At 48.9% G+C, this 16845-nt stretch overlaps 1 protein-coding gene across 8 annotated transcripts in view; it reads right to left on the bottom strand.

The window, feature by feature from the left end:
• Positions 1 to 16845, bottom strand: part of KANK1 (KN motif and ankyrin repeat domains 1) — a 384339-nt gene that overhangs the window by 265635 nt on the left and 101859 nt on the right. For 4 of the 8 annotated variants that reach the window (XM_033925068.1, XM_033925097.1, XM_033925105.1 and 1 more), the window contains one exon: positions 14521 to 14657. The exons of the other annotated variants lie outside the window; for them this stretch is intronic. The gene's annotated coding sequence lies outside the window, so the exon portion shown is untranslated. The remainder of the gene's footprint in view (positions 1 to 14520; positions 14658 to 16845) is intronic. 8 annotated transcript variants of the gene reach the window in all.

Below are 16845 nucleotides of genomic sequence, written 5' to 3'. Positions count from 1 at the left end.
CTCCCATGTTCATGACAGGTTGTGACAGTTATAAATAACTGTACATCAATTACTAAATTAGGCTGACTTCATAAAATTTTATTGATAGGACACCATGCCCCAAGTAATTAAACAAACCTGAAAGTGCATGGTTATAGTCTGCCAAAATGGTGCATTTCCCCCTCCTCCATTTGCAAACTCACTGTTCTCAGCTGGTTTACTTCTTCTCTGCAGCACTGTCCATATTCTCTTTCCTGTAGAGTCCCTCAGGGATCCATTCTTTCCCTCATCTTGTTAAATTTCTTTCTTAAGCCCTGTGACTGCACTTATACAGATTATCATGCTGACGATGTCCTTCTTATCCAACATACCAATGCTGACTCCCTAGACCAGGGGTCGGCAACCTGCGGCTTGCGAGCTACATGTGGCTCTTCTGCCATGTGACTGCGGCTCTCCAGGCCCGACCATTTAATCTCCCTCCCAACCCCAAGATTCCCCCCCAGAGGTGGTCCAACGGAGGTTTTCATGGCATAAACATGATCCTCTCACTGCTGCCTCCACAAGGCTGCCTTCTAAAATAGCTGCCGTGACTTCTTGTGGCAGCTCGTGGTACTACAAGAAATACCATGAGCAGCTGTGAAAATCACAGCAGCCATTTTGGAAGGCAGCTGCATGGAGACAGGAGTGAAAGGGCCACACTCCTGTCACAAAGAACCCCACTGGACCACCAGGTACCTCAGTAGGCCTGGGAGGTGGGTGTCATGGGGTTGGAAGGAAGATTAAAAGGCTGGGGCCTGAAGAGGGTGTGGGCCTGAAGAGGCTGGGGCCTGGCTATGGGATGTGGGGAGATGTTCAGGCAGGGGAGGGAAGAAAGGTGCAGAGATCTGCGAGGAGTTGGAGGGATACAAGGGAGAAGAGAAGCTAGACCTTGGGGAGGAAAGAGAGAATGAGAAACTTGGAATATCTCAAACTGCCTTCGCTACCCATTGCAACTCTTTGTAGATGTAATGTTACATTTTTAGGATAATTTGGCACTTTGCTTTGAAAAGGTTGCCAACCCCTGCCCTAGACCTTCAGCCAAATCTTAAGGATGTTACCAGCTGGCTTTATGATCACTGTATTGAACTCAACAAAAACCACTCCTTGCTGGCTACACCCACCAGATTCTTGTATTCCTGCTCTCTTTGGACTGCCTGTTCCTACTGTTGAATCCTTTCGTACTTGGGAGTAGTTCTGGACTCTTGGCTCTCTTCCTTTCAACAGATTACTGCTGTCCTACATTCAGGGTTCTTAGTCCTATATCAGCTAAGATCATTATGTAGTTACTTGAACAATTATTCTCTAGACATACTCTTTCATGCATTTGTTGGTTCTTGTTACAATTACTATACTTCTGTCTATGCAGCTATCTCTAGAACCAAAATGAAGAGATCAGAACTAGCCTCTTAAAATACAGTCGCCCATGTTCTAAACTGAGTATAAACATGAGACCACATTACTTTTCTATTTCTATACTTATATTGGCTGCTCATTGAATGTAATTAAAATTTAAGATACTAGCAGTAGCCCTTAGAGCTCTTCTTTATGGTACCCCTGGCCATAGGCGTCGGAAAGGGGGAGACCACAGGGGCCAAAGCCTCTCCAAAAATTGCCAGTAGTAATAGGGCTGACAGAGATCCTGCGGGTAAAGAACCACTAACCGAGGTGGAAGCCTCAGCACTCTCAAGGAAGCAACATCATGCTGCCGGCCAGCATACCTGCTGGTTGGCTCTCTCTGCTGCGTCCCTCCCCCGACATCTACTCTTCCCACACCACGTTAACAGTTGCCAGGCGGTGGAACAGATTCACAGCATTGCTCTGCCACCATCTTCTCTCCATTGCAGCCCACCCTCTCTGACCACTTTCTGTTTCTGCTGGGGCGGGCCACAGTGGAGAGGAGACAGCAGCAGAGCAACACTGTGAATCTGTTCTGCTGCCAAGCAACTGTTACAAGAAATTCAGGGTAAATGTGTGGGGGGGAGGGTAATGTTGGGGACGGGACGTGGCAGAGAGAGCCAACTAGCAGGTACGCTGGCCAGCAGCAAGATGTTGCTTCCACCAGAGTGCTGCCTAGAAATAAGACCCTTCCTGAAAAATTTCAGATTCATGGGAGAGGTAGAATTTAGAGAGAGAGTGATATAAGTCTTACATAGTAACATAGTAGATGGCGGCAGATAAAGACCCGAATGGTCCATCCAATCTGCCCAACCTGATTCAATTTAATTTTTTTTTTTTTTTTTTTTCTTCTTAGCTATTTCTGGGCAAGAATCCAAAGCTTTACCCGGTACTGTGCTTGGGGAAGGGAGAGATGTTGGACAAGAGGGAGGGAGGGAGGGAAAGATGTGAGACTCAGGAATGGGGTAAGGGAGGGAAGGAGAGATGGAAAGATGACACATTTGTGAGAGACATGGAGAGATGGACTTGGAGGAGGACAGAGGGAGCAAGAGAGGGGGAGATGGACATGGTGAAGGCTGAGGGGGTCAGGGAGAGAATGGTAGAAGGAGGTGAAAGGGAACGAGGGAGAAATGGAAGAGGGGTAGAAAGGGAGCGATGAATGTGGAGGGGGCAAAATGGGGAGAGGGAGAGATGGATTTGGTGGAGAGAGCAAAATGGGGAAAGCAATAGAGATTCAGGGGAGGGGGTAGAAAGGGAAGGGAGAGATGGACGACGCAGGGAGAGCAGAGAAGGGAGAGGAGAGATGGACAGGGAAAGGTGGAAGGGGAGAGGCAGAGGGATGTCAGACTTGGGAGGAGGGAGTGGAAGGGCAGAAAGGAGAGATGTTGCACATATCAGAGGGAGAGAGAAAGAAGAGATGATGGAAATGAGAGTGGAATAAGCTATAAGGAGGAAAGATGCTATGGTGGACCCATGTGGGAGAATTGTCATGGAAATGAGTGAGCAGAATAATGAGTATACGAGGGTAGAAATGTGGTGACAGGAAGCAGAAAAAGGATGAGAATGTGAAAGCTAGGGGATGAGAGAAGGAGATAGAAAGTTGATTACATAAAAGGAATAAAGCCCGGCTAATTTAGATGACCACCTGGCTGTCATCTCAGTCGCAAATCCTGCTACTGCCGCTCAAACATTTAAAAAAACAAAACACAAAAAAACCCTCTCACCGTTTGGGGCTTTCCCGGGCTGACTCAGCACAGCCTGAAGAGTCGTCAGATGTTCAATGTTTGACTCCTGCCTCAGCCTGACTTTTTAATATTGCAGAGCGGCGCACAGACAGTGTACTGTGGCTTCGATCTCACAGCTGACTCCGAGTCCTCAGCTGACTCTTTACACGTGGGCGCTTTCAGCACGCAGGCCACCACACCATTGCACTCATCGACGGGGCCACTGCATGCATCGGAGACCCCAGCGGACGGATAGGCTTTCGTGAGCCACTTTCACTTGAGCAACTAGTGCAGAACGTGCGCGGGCTGCATGAGAATTTGCAGCATGTGTGCACCAATGGGGAGCTTTTGTGTGGGGGAAAGGCGTGTGGCAGTCTGAGTATCCTGAACAACTCCGCCTGGTATGAGGAACGTAGAGCTGTGGAGTTTCTGGCCTCGGTGGGTCGCTATTTTCGCATGGGCACGCTGCTAAGCCGACATAGTGTGCAGTCTCGCCTACAGAGCCCCGAGGGCACGAGCCTAAGGCGGGAGATAAGGAAGTGAGGAGGGAAGTTTACAACTTGCTGCTTTACTTGCTTCGGACCTTCCTCGCTGCCGGGTCCTGCCTACTTTCTGTTTCCGTGAAGGCAGGACCCGGCAGCGAGGAAGGCCCGAAGCAAGCAAGAGCAGCTAGTTGTAAGCTTCCCTCCTCACTTCCCTATCTCTCGCCTTAGCCTGTAATGAATTGTGAATGCTGCACTGCAGGGGGGGGGGGCAGAAGGAGAAACGCTGCACTCAGTGCACTGTGGCCAATTGGAGGGGGGAGAGAAAGAGAAATGCTGTGCTAGCACTGCAGGGGGGAGAAAGAAATGCTGGCATTGCGTGAGGGGGGAAGAAATGCTGCAGTGTGGCCAAGTGGAGGGGGGAAAGAAATGCTGCTACAGCACCCAATGGAGGGAAGAGAAATGCTGCTGCACCCAATTGGGGGGAGAGAGGGAAGAAGAGAGGGATGGAGAAGGAAGACCAGGGAAGGGAGAAGAGAGGAAAGAGACATTCCAAGACCATGGAAGGGAGAGATGTCAGGACATATAAGGGGGGGGGGGGGAGAGAGACAAATGCCAGACCAAGGGGAAGGAAGGAAAGGAGGTGCCAGAGAAAAGAGAGAGATGCTAGAGCATGGGGGGAGGGAAGGGAATGAGACAGAGATGCCAGACCATGGAGTGGAGTGGGAAGGAAGGAAAGGAGAAGAGATATGCCAGAGCATAGTGGAAGGGGTGGAGACAGAAAAATGGAGACAGGGTGAAGCTGAAATGAATCATGTACAAAGGAGAAAGGATACAGAATATATAGTTTATTGAAGGACATAAGGAAAAGCAATGTTACTTACCGTAACAGTTGTTATCCAGGGACAGCAGGCAGCTATTCTCACTAGTGGGTGATGTCATCAGACAGAGCCCCGGTACGGACGTCTCACAAGCACGTGTTGCTTGTAGAAACTTAAAGTTTCTAGATGCCCGCACCGCGCATGCGCCGGTGCCTTCCTACCCGGAGATCCGGGCGTGTCTCCTCAGTTCAGGTAGCTAGCCTGAGAAGCCAACCCAGGGGAGGTGGGTGGGACGTGAGAATAGCTGCCTGCTGTCCCTGGATAACAACTGTTACGGTAAGTAACATTGCTTTATCCCAGGACAAGCAGGCAGGTATTCTCACTAGTGGGTGACCTCCAAGCTAACCTCAGTGGGATGGAGGGGGAGTTGGCGACTTAAGAGAATAAATTTTTCAATACTGTTTGGCCAAACTGTCCATCCCGTCTGGAGAGGGTATCCAGACAATAATGTGAGGTGAATGTGTGAACCGAGGACCAGGTGGCAGCCTTGCAAATTTCCTCGATTGGTGTTGATCTGAGGAATGCTACTGAGGCTGCCATTGCTCTGACCTTATGGGCTGTGACCTTACAAGGAAGTGATAATCCAGCCTGGGCATAGCAGAAAGAGATACAAGCCGCCATCCAATTAGAGATGGTGCGCTTTGATACGGGTCTTCCCAACTTGTTAGGATCGAAGGAGACAAAAAGTTGAGGAGTGGTTCTGTGTGGCTTGGTGCGATCCAGGTAGAAAGCCAAGGCACGTTTGCAGTCTAGAGTGTGAAGGGCCGATTCTCCGTGGTGAGAATGAGGCTTAGGGAAGAATACTGGAAGTACAATGGATTGGTTGAGATGAAATTCGGAGACCACCTTAGGCAGGAATTTCGGGTGAGTGCGGAGGACCACCTTGTCATGGTGGAATACTGTGAATGGTGGGTCCGCCATCAATGCCTGGAGTTCGCTGACTCTGCGAGCGGACGTGAGGGCTACAAGGAAAAGCACTTTCCAGGTGAGATACTTCAGAGGGGCCCTGTTGAGTGGTTCAAACGGGGGCTTCATGAGGTGGGAAAGGACTACATTGAGGTCCCAAACTACTGGGGGTGGTTTGAGAGGAGGGTTAACATGGAAGAGTCCTTTCATAAATCTGGCGACCACTGGATGGGCCGAGAGGGGTTTCCCTTGTAGAGGCTGGTGGAACGCCGCAATAGCGCTCAGGTGGACTCGTATGGATGTGGACTTGAGCCCAGATTGAGATAGGTGTAGGAGATAGTCCAGCACGGAGGATAAGGAAGCTCGCTGAGGTTCCTTTGACTTAGAAACGCACCATGAAGAGAATCTGGTCCATTTCTGGGAGTAGCATTGTCGAGTGGCGGGCTTCCTGGAAGCTTCCAAGACCTCCCTCACTTCTTGTGAGAATTGGTGAGGGGTTATGTTGAGAGGAACCAAGCTGTCAGGTGGAGAGACTGCAGGTTGGGATGAAGTAGTGATCCTTGATGTTGAGTAAGTAGTGAAGGAAACACTGGAAGTGGTACTGGTTCCCTGCTGCTGAGTTGAAGTAGGAGGGAGAACCAAGGTTGTCTGGGCCACCGAGGAGCTATTAGAATCATGGTGGCCCGTTCGAGTTTCAGCTTGACCAGAGTCTTCTGGATCAGCGGGAATGGTGGGAACGCATATAGAAATCGTTTCCCCCAGTTCAGTAGAAAAGCATCTGCCTCGAGGCGATGAGGAGTGTAGATCCTGGAGCAAAACTGAGGCAGTTTGGCGTTGTGGGGAGCCGCAAAGAGGTCTATCTGAGGCGTCCCCCATTGCGTGAAGATTTGGTGAAGGGGGTTGGAATGGAGAGTCCATTCGTGCGGTTGTAGCAGACGGCTTAGTTTGTCTGCTAAGACGTTGTTCTCCCCCTGGATGTATACTGCTCTGAGTAGGGCGTTGTGGCGCACCGCCCAGTCCCAGACTCGTAGAGCTTCCTGGCAAAGGAGGGCCGAGCCCGTGCCTCCTTGCTTGTTGATATAATACATGGCGGCCTGATTGTCTGTGCGAATGAGGATTACCATGTCGTGGAGTCGGTGTTGGAAAGCTTGGAGCGCATTGAAGATGGCTCTGAGTTCCAATAGATTGATTTGGTGTAGTCTTTCCGCACTGGTCCAGAATCCTTGGGTGCGGAGACCCTCCAGGTGGGCCCCCCATGCGTAATTCGACGAATCGGTTGTGAGAACTTTCTGATGGGGGGGAGAGTGCATCAGCAAACCTCTGGATAGATTCGAAGAGGTCATCCACCAAAGTAGAGACTGCCGAAGGGCAGGTGTGACTACGATGCGCGTGGACAGTGGATCGGATGTCTGATTCCACTGTGATGCCAGGGTCCACTGGGGGATCCTGAGGTGGAGTCTGGCAAAGGGTGTCACGTGTACTGTGGAGGCCATATGGCCCAGGAGTACCATCAGTTGTCTCGCCGGTAGGGTTTGGCGAGTAGCCACCGACTGGCAGAGGTGAAGAAGAGACTCCATGCGTTGCCGGGGCAGGAATGCTCGGAGTCGGGTGGTGTCCAGGACCGCTCCGATGAAGGGGAGGGACTGGGTGGGTTGTAGATGAGACTTGGAGAAGTTGATCTCGAAGCCCAAATTCTGGAGGAAGTAGGTTGTAGCCAAGGCCGCCGAAGTGACCTCTGGGGCTGACGGGGCCTTGATGAGCCAGTCGTCGAGGTATGGAAACACCTGTAGACCCCTGTCCCGGAGTGCTGCGGCCACTACCACCAGGCACTTTGTGAAGACTCTGGGGGACGAAGATAGGCCGAATGGTAGCACTCGATACTGTAGGTGCAGATTTCCCACCCGAAATCTGAGGAACTTTCGGGAGGCCGGGTGAATGGGGATGTGGGTGTAGGCCTCCTTGAGATCCAGGGAGCATAACCAGTCGTTCTGCTCGAGGAGGGGGTATAGAGAAGCCAAAGTCAACATGCGAAACTTCTCTTTGACCAGGAACTTGTTGAGGGCCCGAAGGTCTAAAATGGGTCGCAGGTCGCCCGTTTTCTTCGGGACGAGAAAGTACCGGGAGTAAAACCCTCGGTTCAATTGGTCTGGCGGGACCGGCTCGACAGCCCGAAGCTGAAGTAAGGTTTGGACTTCCTGGAGAAGAAGGGCGGTCTGCGTCGAGCTTGAAGGATACTCTCTTGGAGGGTGGTCCGGGGGGGCCCGGTGGAATTGAAGAGAGTATCCTTCTCTTATGATGGAGAGGACCCATAGGTCCGTGGTTATGGCCTCCCATCGGTGGTAAAAAAGATGGAGGCGGCCCCCTATGGGAGAGGCCGAGGTTATGCTCCCGGGAGGGGCGTCAAAAGGGCTGGGGGGCCTTAGGTACAGCCGGTGGCTGAAGTTTTTGCTGAGGCTTCTGGGGAGGTTGTCTCTTCGCAGGCTGTCTCGCAGCAGGCGTTTGTCTGGGCATGTAACGCCGCTGGTAAATCAGGGGTGGCCTGGAAGGTCGAGACTGTTGAGGTTTGGGTTTGGGCCGCAGGATGGATTGAAAGGATTTTTCATGATCCGACAGCTTCTTGGTAACAGTTTCGATAGACTCATCGAACAGGTCAGCTCCAGCACATGGTACGTTGGCGAGTCTGTCCTGTAGGTTGGGATCCATATCGATAGTACGGAGCCATGCCAGGCGGCGCATAGCTACCGCGCTTGCGGCGGCGCGTGCCGAGAGTTCGAATGCATCGAAGGAGGATTGCATCAGCTGGAGGCGTAATTGGGAGAGGGAGGCTACCACTTCCTCGAACTCGAATCGAGCTTGGTTGTCTATGAACGGAGTGAACTTGCGGAGCACCGGCAAGAAGAACTCCAGATAGGAAGAGAAAAAGAAGTTGTAGTTTAGCACCCGTGACGCCATCATGGAGTTTTGGTAGAATTTTCTACCAAATTTGTCCATCGTTCTCCCCTCTCGGCCCGGCGGTACAGAGGCGTAGACCTGGGAGGGATGAGAGCGTTTAAGGGAGGACTCGACCAGTAGGGATTGGTGGGAGAGTTGAGGGCCCTCGAACCCTTTATGGTGCACGATGCGGTATCGAGGATCGAGTTTGCTGGGGATCGCCGGTATGGAATACGGCGTTTCGAAGCACTGCATGAAGGTCTGGTCCAGTAATTTATGCAAGGGGAGCCGAAGCGACTCCGTTGGAGGGTTAGGTAAATGCATGGTGTCCAGATACTCTTTGGAGTATCGGGAGCCCGTGTCAAGGGTCACATCCAGATCATCCGCCATTTGTCGGAGGAATGATGAGAAGGACAATTGTTCCGCCAGCGTCGGTCTGTGGGACGGGCTGGAGGAGGAGGATGCCTCCAGGTCCGTGGACATCGGGGAGTGACAAGGAGAATCGGGCACCGGTGTCTCCTCGTACTCCGGGCCCCTCGGGGGGGACACCTCTGATGAGGAGTATCCCCTACGTTGCAGTTTTTTCTGCGGTGACACCTCCGAATGGCGTGAGGAGTGCCAGGATGAGTGTCTCGATCGGTGCCCGTCTCGGTGGCGGGACGGGGATCGGGATCGTCTGTGCATCGCATGGTCTCCCGAGGCCCCCAAGTGGATAGGGCTGGAAGCAGTGGATCGCAACTGGGTTTGCGATGCGGGTTCTTGCGATGCTACCCAAGTCTGGTAAGGAGTACGGAAGAACTCTTCCTGACTATGCCCAGGGCTTCGAGTATCGATCGGAGGTCTGGTCCCATGTTGGCGCGGAGGCGTAATGGGTTCTAATGGCGGCATATCGGTAAGCGAGGCTTGCCGCGCGGGCATCGCCGCCCTCCCCCGTTCGTCCTCGTCGGTTGTCGAGGTCGAACGGTGTGGGGGAGGGGGAGGGGGCGGTCCGCCCCTTTGGACCGGTACCGGGAGGTCACCCTGTATGGCAGCGATGAGCCCGGGTCCGATGGTCTGCATGAGCTCAACGAATTGAGCTTCCAGCACGGACCGTAGCGAAGCCGATAAGGAGGGATCCGCACCGAAAGGGGGTCCTCCTGCACGGACATCGCGCTCCTTCGAGGTCGAGTGCTTCTGCTTAGTAGCTTTCGGCACTTTGATGACCATTGGTGGCACTGTGGAAGGAAGAGGTACCTGAACTGAGGAGACCGGGGCAGGCACCGAAGTCGAGCTCGTGGATGGTGTCGGGGTGAGCGATGCCGGTTTCACCACACTCGATGCAGGAGTGGTCGATGCCGGTTTCGCCCGAACCGGGGAGGTATCCGATGAAGTGGAGGCTGAGGGATCCTTAGCTGCGTCCATCTTGAACATCGATTCCCACAATAGGCAACGCCGCTTGAATGAGCGTGCCGTAAGGGTAGAGCAAGGCCCGCACGATTTCGGGATGTGGTCAGGGCCCAAACACTGCAAACAGCGCCAGTGAGGGTCCGTGAGTGAAATCGCGCGTTGGCACTTGCTGCACTTTTTAAACCCGGTGATTGGCCGTGACATAGGCCGGAAAATCTCCGCCGCGAGGTCGAAGCCGGTGGGCCTGAGCCACGTGGCTGGCCCGTTCGACCCGCCGGAGGAAATAATCTTCTTTTTTTTTACTGAAAAAGAAAAGAACTGTTAACTGTAATTAAAAGAAAACGAAAACGCGGACAAGGAAGGCAAATTTAACTGAATTCAGCTAGCGCATGAAGAAGTTGAACTTCTCAGCTCCGCGGAAAAGAAAGAACTGAGGAGACACGCCCGGATCTCCGGGTAGGAAGGCACCGGCGCATGCGCGGTGCGGGCATCTAGAAACTTTAAGTTTCTACAAGCAACACGTGCTTGTGAGACGTCCGTACCGGGGCTCTGTCTGATGACATCACCCACTAGTGAGAATACCTGCCTGCTTGTCCTGGGATAACATGCCTTATGGAAGAGAGAGAGGGTGGACAGTAGATGGAAGGGGTGTGTAGAGAGAGGGCAGAGGCTGGGTGGAAGGGGCAAAGAGAGAGGGCAGATAGATGTTGCATGGAAGGGATAAAGGACAAACACTGTATAGAAAGAAGAGAGCGAAGAGAAGATGAAGCAGAAACGACAAAAGGTAGAAAAATTTTTTTGTTGCTTTATGTATTGATAAAAGTTTATAAATAGGAAATGGAAATAAAGCAATTTTTATGGGGACTAAACCCCCTTTCCTCAGGTCAGGACAGGATACCATAATAACAGTATACTGTACTGTCTTGAAGAAAGATTTGGCCTCTGAAAGCTAATTGAAAAATGGATTAGTCCAATAAAATGGTATTTTCTTATTTCTCATTATTTGTTTTACTTCTATTTGTTAATTTGTAAAGTGGTGATTATGTATCAGTTTTTTTCAAATTTACATCTACTGTCTATGTTTTGCACAGTATTAGGGGACATGTGTCACTGTTTCTGTGGTGTTGTATTGTATGCAGAGTCTGATTTCTTGGCGTTTTCAGTTTAACTTTTGTCTACATATTTCTATTTTTAGTTTGTGATTATTCCATATTGCGAGCGTGTTTCTGTGTTCTTTGTGTATGAAAAGGACATGGTTTTCTATTAGCATTGACTGTACAAAATCAATTGCCTGTGCAGGATTAGGCTTGCTTAGATTTACAATTCGTGTGTTGGTGTTCTAGTGCTCACTGCAGTGTTTAAGATGCTGCCTTTTTGTGTGTGACTCGTGGATTATTACTAAAAATAACTTTTTTATATAGAGGAGGGGGTTATTAAAAAATAATCAGCACTGGCTGTCATATATACTAGGTACGCCACTGGATTTAATGACTCTATTCTAACCACTAAATTTCCCTGTCCCGCCCCACCCCACCCGTCTACTTTATCATGCCACCCATGGGGAGAGATGGGATGGGGGGGCAGTTGGGGAGAGAAGTTGGATCTGGGGATGGAAGGGAGGTAGGGAGAAATTTTAGGCCTGTGGATGGAAGGCAGAGATGCATCTCTCTTTTTTTTCCTTCCATCTCATTGTTCAGCATCAAAGGGGGATGGAAGAAGAAAAACAGAAAAGAGAGGGAGCAAAATGTTGGACCATGGGAGGGCAGGAGGGATGAGATCTGGGATAAGAAAGGGGATGGAAAGAAAGGGACAGGGAGTTATAGCCTGACCAGAGGGGAGAGGGATGGGATTCTGAAAGTGGTGAGCCATGTGGTTGAGATCAAAATGGAGATGACAAGATGAGAGAGAGCAGTGAGTGGTAGAAATGTGGTAATGGGGAGTAGATAGAAAGAAATAGGAGGCTGGGAAAGGAGTGAGATGGGAAAAGGGAGAGCTAGGGACTGAGAGAAGATGGAGAACTGAGAGGTAGCTGAACATTTAAAATGAAGAAGGGTGAGAAAGGAAGGCAAGATTTGAGTGGACAGAGGCAGAAAAGAAAAAGTTAAGAAAGCTGAAAGGGAAAAATCAATACGTTGGAGACAGGCATAAGAAGGAAATGGAATGAGAGAAAGAGGAGAAAATAATAGACAGCAGACACTGGAAAGAGAATTAGCTGAAGATAGACAAAAAGCAGAAAGAAAATCTGGGACCAAGATGATGGAAAAACAAAATATCCAGACAACAAGGTAGAAAAAATTGTTTTAATTTGAATTTATTAACTGGAATATGTTAGCTTTGGGATATGTGCATCACAATTATTTTTGTATTCAGTGGCGTAGTCATATACTGTACAGCTGATTTGGGGGAGGGACTGGAGCCCAAAATTAGTGGATGGGCACCAAAGTTTCTCCCCGCCTGAGTGCAATTTACAAATACTAGAGCTTTTGGGGATCCCCAAGCCCTGCCACCTGAAGACATCTTCCTCCAGTCTGACAACCCAAAATCTCCAAGTTTTGCAGCCAATGGAAATATCCTCAAGCTGCCACTGCTTTCAAGTATGCATGAAAGCCAAGGTGGGAGGGGGGCAGGGAGTAGGGAAGGCAGCAGCTCTGCAATATTGCTGCCACCTGCAGAACTTGGGAAGTTGGAGGGGGAGGAGGTGGCCGTCAGTTGGTGAGGCTTGGGGATCCCTACTAGCTACAGCAGGGGAGATGTTCATTTTGAGGGAGCCTAAGCTCAAAGTGGGAGGCCCAAAAAAGCAATTACTGACTGAACGATCCTCCACGTGCGTCGATGACAGCTGATGCAGCATCCCCGCTCTGATGAGGCTCACCTCTGAAAAGCTCACCGTAGCTGTAATAGAAGTGAATGGGAAAACCAGGAGTGCGCATCCCTGCTCATCAGAGTGGAGATGCGGAAGCCTATGGCTGTTTCCACTGTCAGCGGTGTATGTGGAGAATCACTCAGTCAGGGAAAGTATTACTGCTTTTTTGGGTTCCTCTCCACAGTGTCCCTTTAATGAAGGTTTATTATTAGATACGTACATCTTCTATATTAGTGATTGCAAATTTGGGACCTGCTCGGCCTTTTTTTTTGCTCATCAGCTAGTGTAAGTATTTGTGCGGCCCCAGAAAATTTTTTTTTCGTCCAATGCAGCCCAGGGAAGCCAAAAGGTTGCCCTACTCCTTCACCGTGAGCAGGGAGGAGTAATTTGCATAGCACCAAATTTGCACCACCAAATTTCCCCATCCTGCCCCACCCGGCTACTTTTTCGTGCCACCCGGCTGGAAAAAATTTCTGGGGAGAACACTGTAGTACTATTATGGGGGTGGGGTCTAGAGCAGAGTTTTTAGGTCTCTGTCAAACAAAAAAGTGTTCCGCTGCCTATGTCCCTGGCTATTTAGCCTCCCTTACCATCTCCACTCTCTGAATGACCATAAGCAGACTAGTCCTTCCCATGCTGAGAATCCATTAGACATAGCACCGTTTTTTTCATGGCACCTTCCGTTTAGAATGCCTTGCCCCTTCCCCTGCAAGCAGGCCTCTTACAAGAAGTTTAGAACAGCTTTAAAGACATTTTATTGGTAGTGTTTTTGAATCATTACAGGGGGCCGAGAGGGGTGGTTCGGTCTCCTGTTTGAAATTTCTGATTTCAGAAGGCCCACTGCTGGAGAAAGGGACTAGGATTTCTGCCTCAGAGTCTGGAATGTAACTTGTGTGTCTGTCTGCTTTTCTATTATCATCATGGAGTTTTTTTCTTTTATATTAATTTTGCAAGTCACTTTTGACTTGTATTATAAATAAAACAGTCTAGTACAGTGGTCTCAAACTCAAACCCTTTGCGGGGCCACATTTTGGATTTATAGGTACTTGGAGGGCCGCAGAAAAAATAGTTAATGTCTTATTAAAGAAATGACAATTTTGCATGAAGTAAAACTCTTTATAGTTTATAAAACTTTCCTTCCATCCTATTTCCATGGTCTGACATCTCTTTCCTTCCTTTCTCTCCCTCCCTCCTTCCTTCCTTCCTTTCCCCTGGTTTGGCATCTGTCTCCTTCCCTCCCCCCATGTCCTGGCATCTCTCTCTCCCCCTCCATGGTCTGGTTATCTCCTTTCCTTCCCTCCCTCCCATGAACTTGGCACCTCTTGTTCCACTCCTCTCCCTTGTCTTCCTTCTCCTTCCTTCCCTCTCTTTCCCCAATTGGGTGCAGCAGCAACAGAAGCAACATTTCCCTTCCCCCTTTCCTGTGCAGCAGAGGCATTTCTCTTCCCCCTTCCCTCCCTCTCCCTTTCCCTGTACAGCAGCAGCATTTCCCTTCCCCCTTTCCTGTGCAGCAGAGGCATTTCTCTTCCCCCTTCCCTCCCTCTCCCTTTCCCTGTACAGCAGCAGCAGCATTTCCCTTCCCCCTTTCCTGTGCAGCAGAGGCATTTCTCTTCCCGCTTCCCTCCCTCTCCTTTTCCCTGTACAGCAGCAGCATTTCCCTAGGGTCTCCCTTTCCTATGCAGCAGCATTTCTCTTTCCCCTTCCCTTCCTTGTGGAGCAGCAGCGTGTCTGGCCGGCTCAGTCGATTGTTCCGTTCAAAGCCACGGGTGGCGGCTCCTCGCGAGATCCGCGCCTGCGTCTGAAGCCTCTCTGATGTTGCGACGTCAGAGAGACTTCCGATGCAGGAGTGGATACCTAAATACAAAAACAAAAAAGTACCAAAGAACTGTGTCTCTGAGCACGCAGAATCACCAGAGAAAGCTTATTCCTTTTACCTGTCAGAAGGCGGGACATAGCTCCAAACTAGGGATCACAGACTGCAGCTGAAATGCACAAGTTTCCCCAAATGTCATGAAAAGCCCTGAATGTAAGGTGGCTGACTGAGGCACACAACAGTGGCACCATATAAAACCTAGAAGAAAAAAAAAGTTCTCCTTTCACAACTTCAAATGTACAAGAGAAGCCATGCCAAAGTTCACAGTATTTGTTAAAAATCTCATTACAGTGTAAAATGTTCAGACTTCCAATGTCTAAAAACTAATATTTTTCCTTTTTCAATAAAGGGACGGTGGAAAAGAGATTTACAACATCTATGAATACATAACTCCTACATTTTTAATCTCTTTATTGTCACTGTATTTGATTTACCCCATAACTCCCATCAGGAAATGAAAAAAAAGTTTTGAAGAATGAGGTTTTCGCAAATGTAAATCTCCAGCAAGCCTCTGTCAATCATCCCCAAGCGTCTCTCCTCATGATTGAAACTATGCTGCAGTTTAATTGCCTACTGACTTTCTACCTTCAATGGGGAAAGCAAAACACAGAGCTGACTTTCCAACAGTTCAGCTTTAGAAATGCAGGAAAGCAAAGTGCCTGCTCCCTGACCACAGAACCATGCTGTTCTAATAATTCCAACTAGAGAGACAATAATACAGCTCTAGAATTGTGGATGATGGAGCTCACGTAGCCAAGAGAACATAAATCCTTTTGTCTTGACTGAATTGAAATACAAAGACACCAAAGTTCTACATGGACTGGTACATTCTTTTTCTTTTGCATAACTCTGTTTCCAAATTAAATAGCCACATACAAATATGCACCAAAAAATAAAAAACCCTACTGCAATATGGAGCTCATGGCCATCAGGATGGTCTCGGGGCTCAAGGATCTCACGTACGAGGAAAGGCTGAACAGATTGCGGCTATACTCTCTCGAAGAACGTAGGGAGAGGGGTGACATGATTGAGACATTTAAGTATATCACTGGTTGTGTAGAGGTGGAAGATGATATTTTCTTTCTTATAGCACCCTCAGCCACAAGAGGGCATCCGCCGAAACTCAGGGGCGGGAAATTTCATGGCGACACCAGAAAGTATTTCTTCACAGAGAGAGTGGTAGACGATTGGAACAAGCTCCCAGAGCAGGTGATCATGGCCAACAGCGTGCCTGATTTCAATAATAAGTGGGATGCCCACGTCGGATCTCTACGAGGGTAGGGTAAAGGTATTGCCACCTGAGTATGATCTCTAGGAGGGTAGTTAGGGAGGGTTAATACAGTGGGCAGACTTGATGGACTATAGCCCTTTTCTGCCGTCATTTTCTATGTTTCTATGTTTCTATTTTTATCTTTCAACGTAACAGAAGTTGAAATGATAAAAGAGGTCAAGGATCTGGCCATCCCTCTCTGTCAGGATGCAAAACAACTCTCCAAAAATGTAATGGAATAGGATGCAACTTGGAGTGGCGAGGAGGTAAACAAATTGTGTTAGAAAATGGACCAGATTGGATTAGAGTTCCCTTGAAATATGTCCCTTCTCAGAAAATGGCCCAATGCATTTCTATGGGAAAGCAATTCCAGCACCAGAGAACCATCTGAGACTATTTTACAAATTCTACATAATAAAAACACTTTTCCTTTTTTCTTTTAACTGATTTAACAAACAAGACATTCTGTCTTTTTCACAAGTGTCCCAAAACTTTGGAACTCCCTACCTTTCACTCATGACTGTAAAAGACTTTTCTATTTCAGCAAGATTTTTCAAGGGACCTCTAACAGCAAGTGTAACGAGTGTTACCTAAAGGAATTGATTTATGAATGTTTGTCTCCTTCTATTCTTCCCTGTTATTTCGTGTGTGTGTGTGTGTGTCCCCCCTTTATCAAGCCATGTTAGGGCTTTCTCTTGCCGTCCGCTGCAGTAAAAACTCTGATGCTCATAGGAATTCTTACGAGTGTCGGAGCTTTTACCACAGCGGCCGGCAATAAAAAGCCCTAACATGGCTTGATAAAAAGGGGCCTTGATTTGTTGAGTTCCTTTCCTTTTTCTATGATATGCTGTACACCAGTGGTTTCAAACTCAAGCCCTTTGCAGGGCCACATTTTGGATTTGTTGGTACTTGGAGGGCCTCAGACAAAATAGTTGATGTCTTATTCAAGAAATGATAATTTTGCATGAGGTAAAACTCTTCATAGTTTATAAATCTTTCCTTTTGACTAAGTCTTAATAATAATATTGGAATTTATAGCTAAAGAGACATATGATCAAGAAACTATTTTATTTTACTTTTGTGATTATGATAAACAAAATAGGACCTGGTAGGCCG

The sequence above is a fragment of the Geotrypetes seraphini genome, chromosome 1, assembly GCF_902459505.1.
Source record: "Geotrypetes seraphini chromosome 1, aGeoSer1.1, whole genome shotgun sequence".
Taxonomy (NCBI): Eukaryota; Metazoa; Chordata; class Amphibia; order Gymnophiona; family Dermophiidae; genus Geotrypetes; species Geotrypetes seraphini.
The sequence above is the reverse complement of the archived record's forward strand: the minus strand, read 5'-3'. Positions and strand labels throughout refer to the sequence as shown.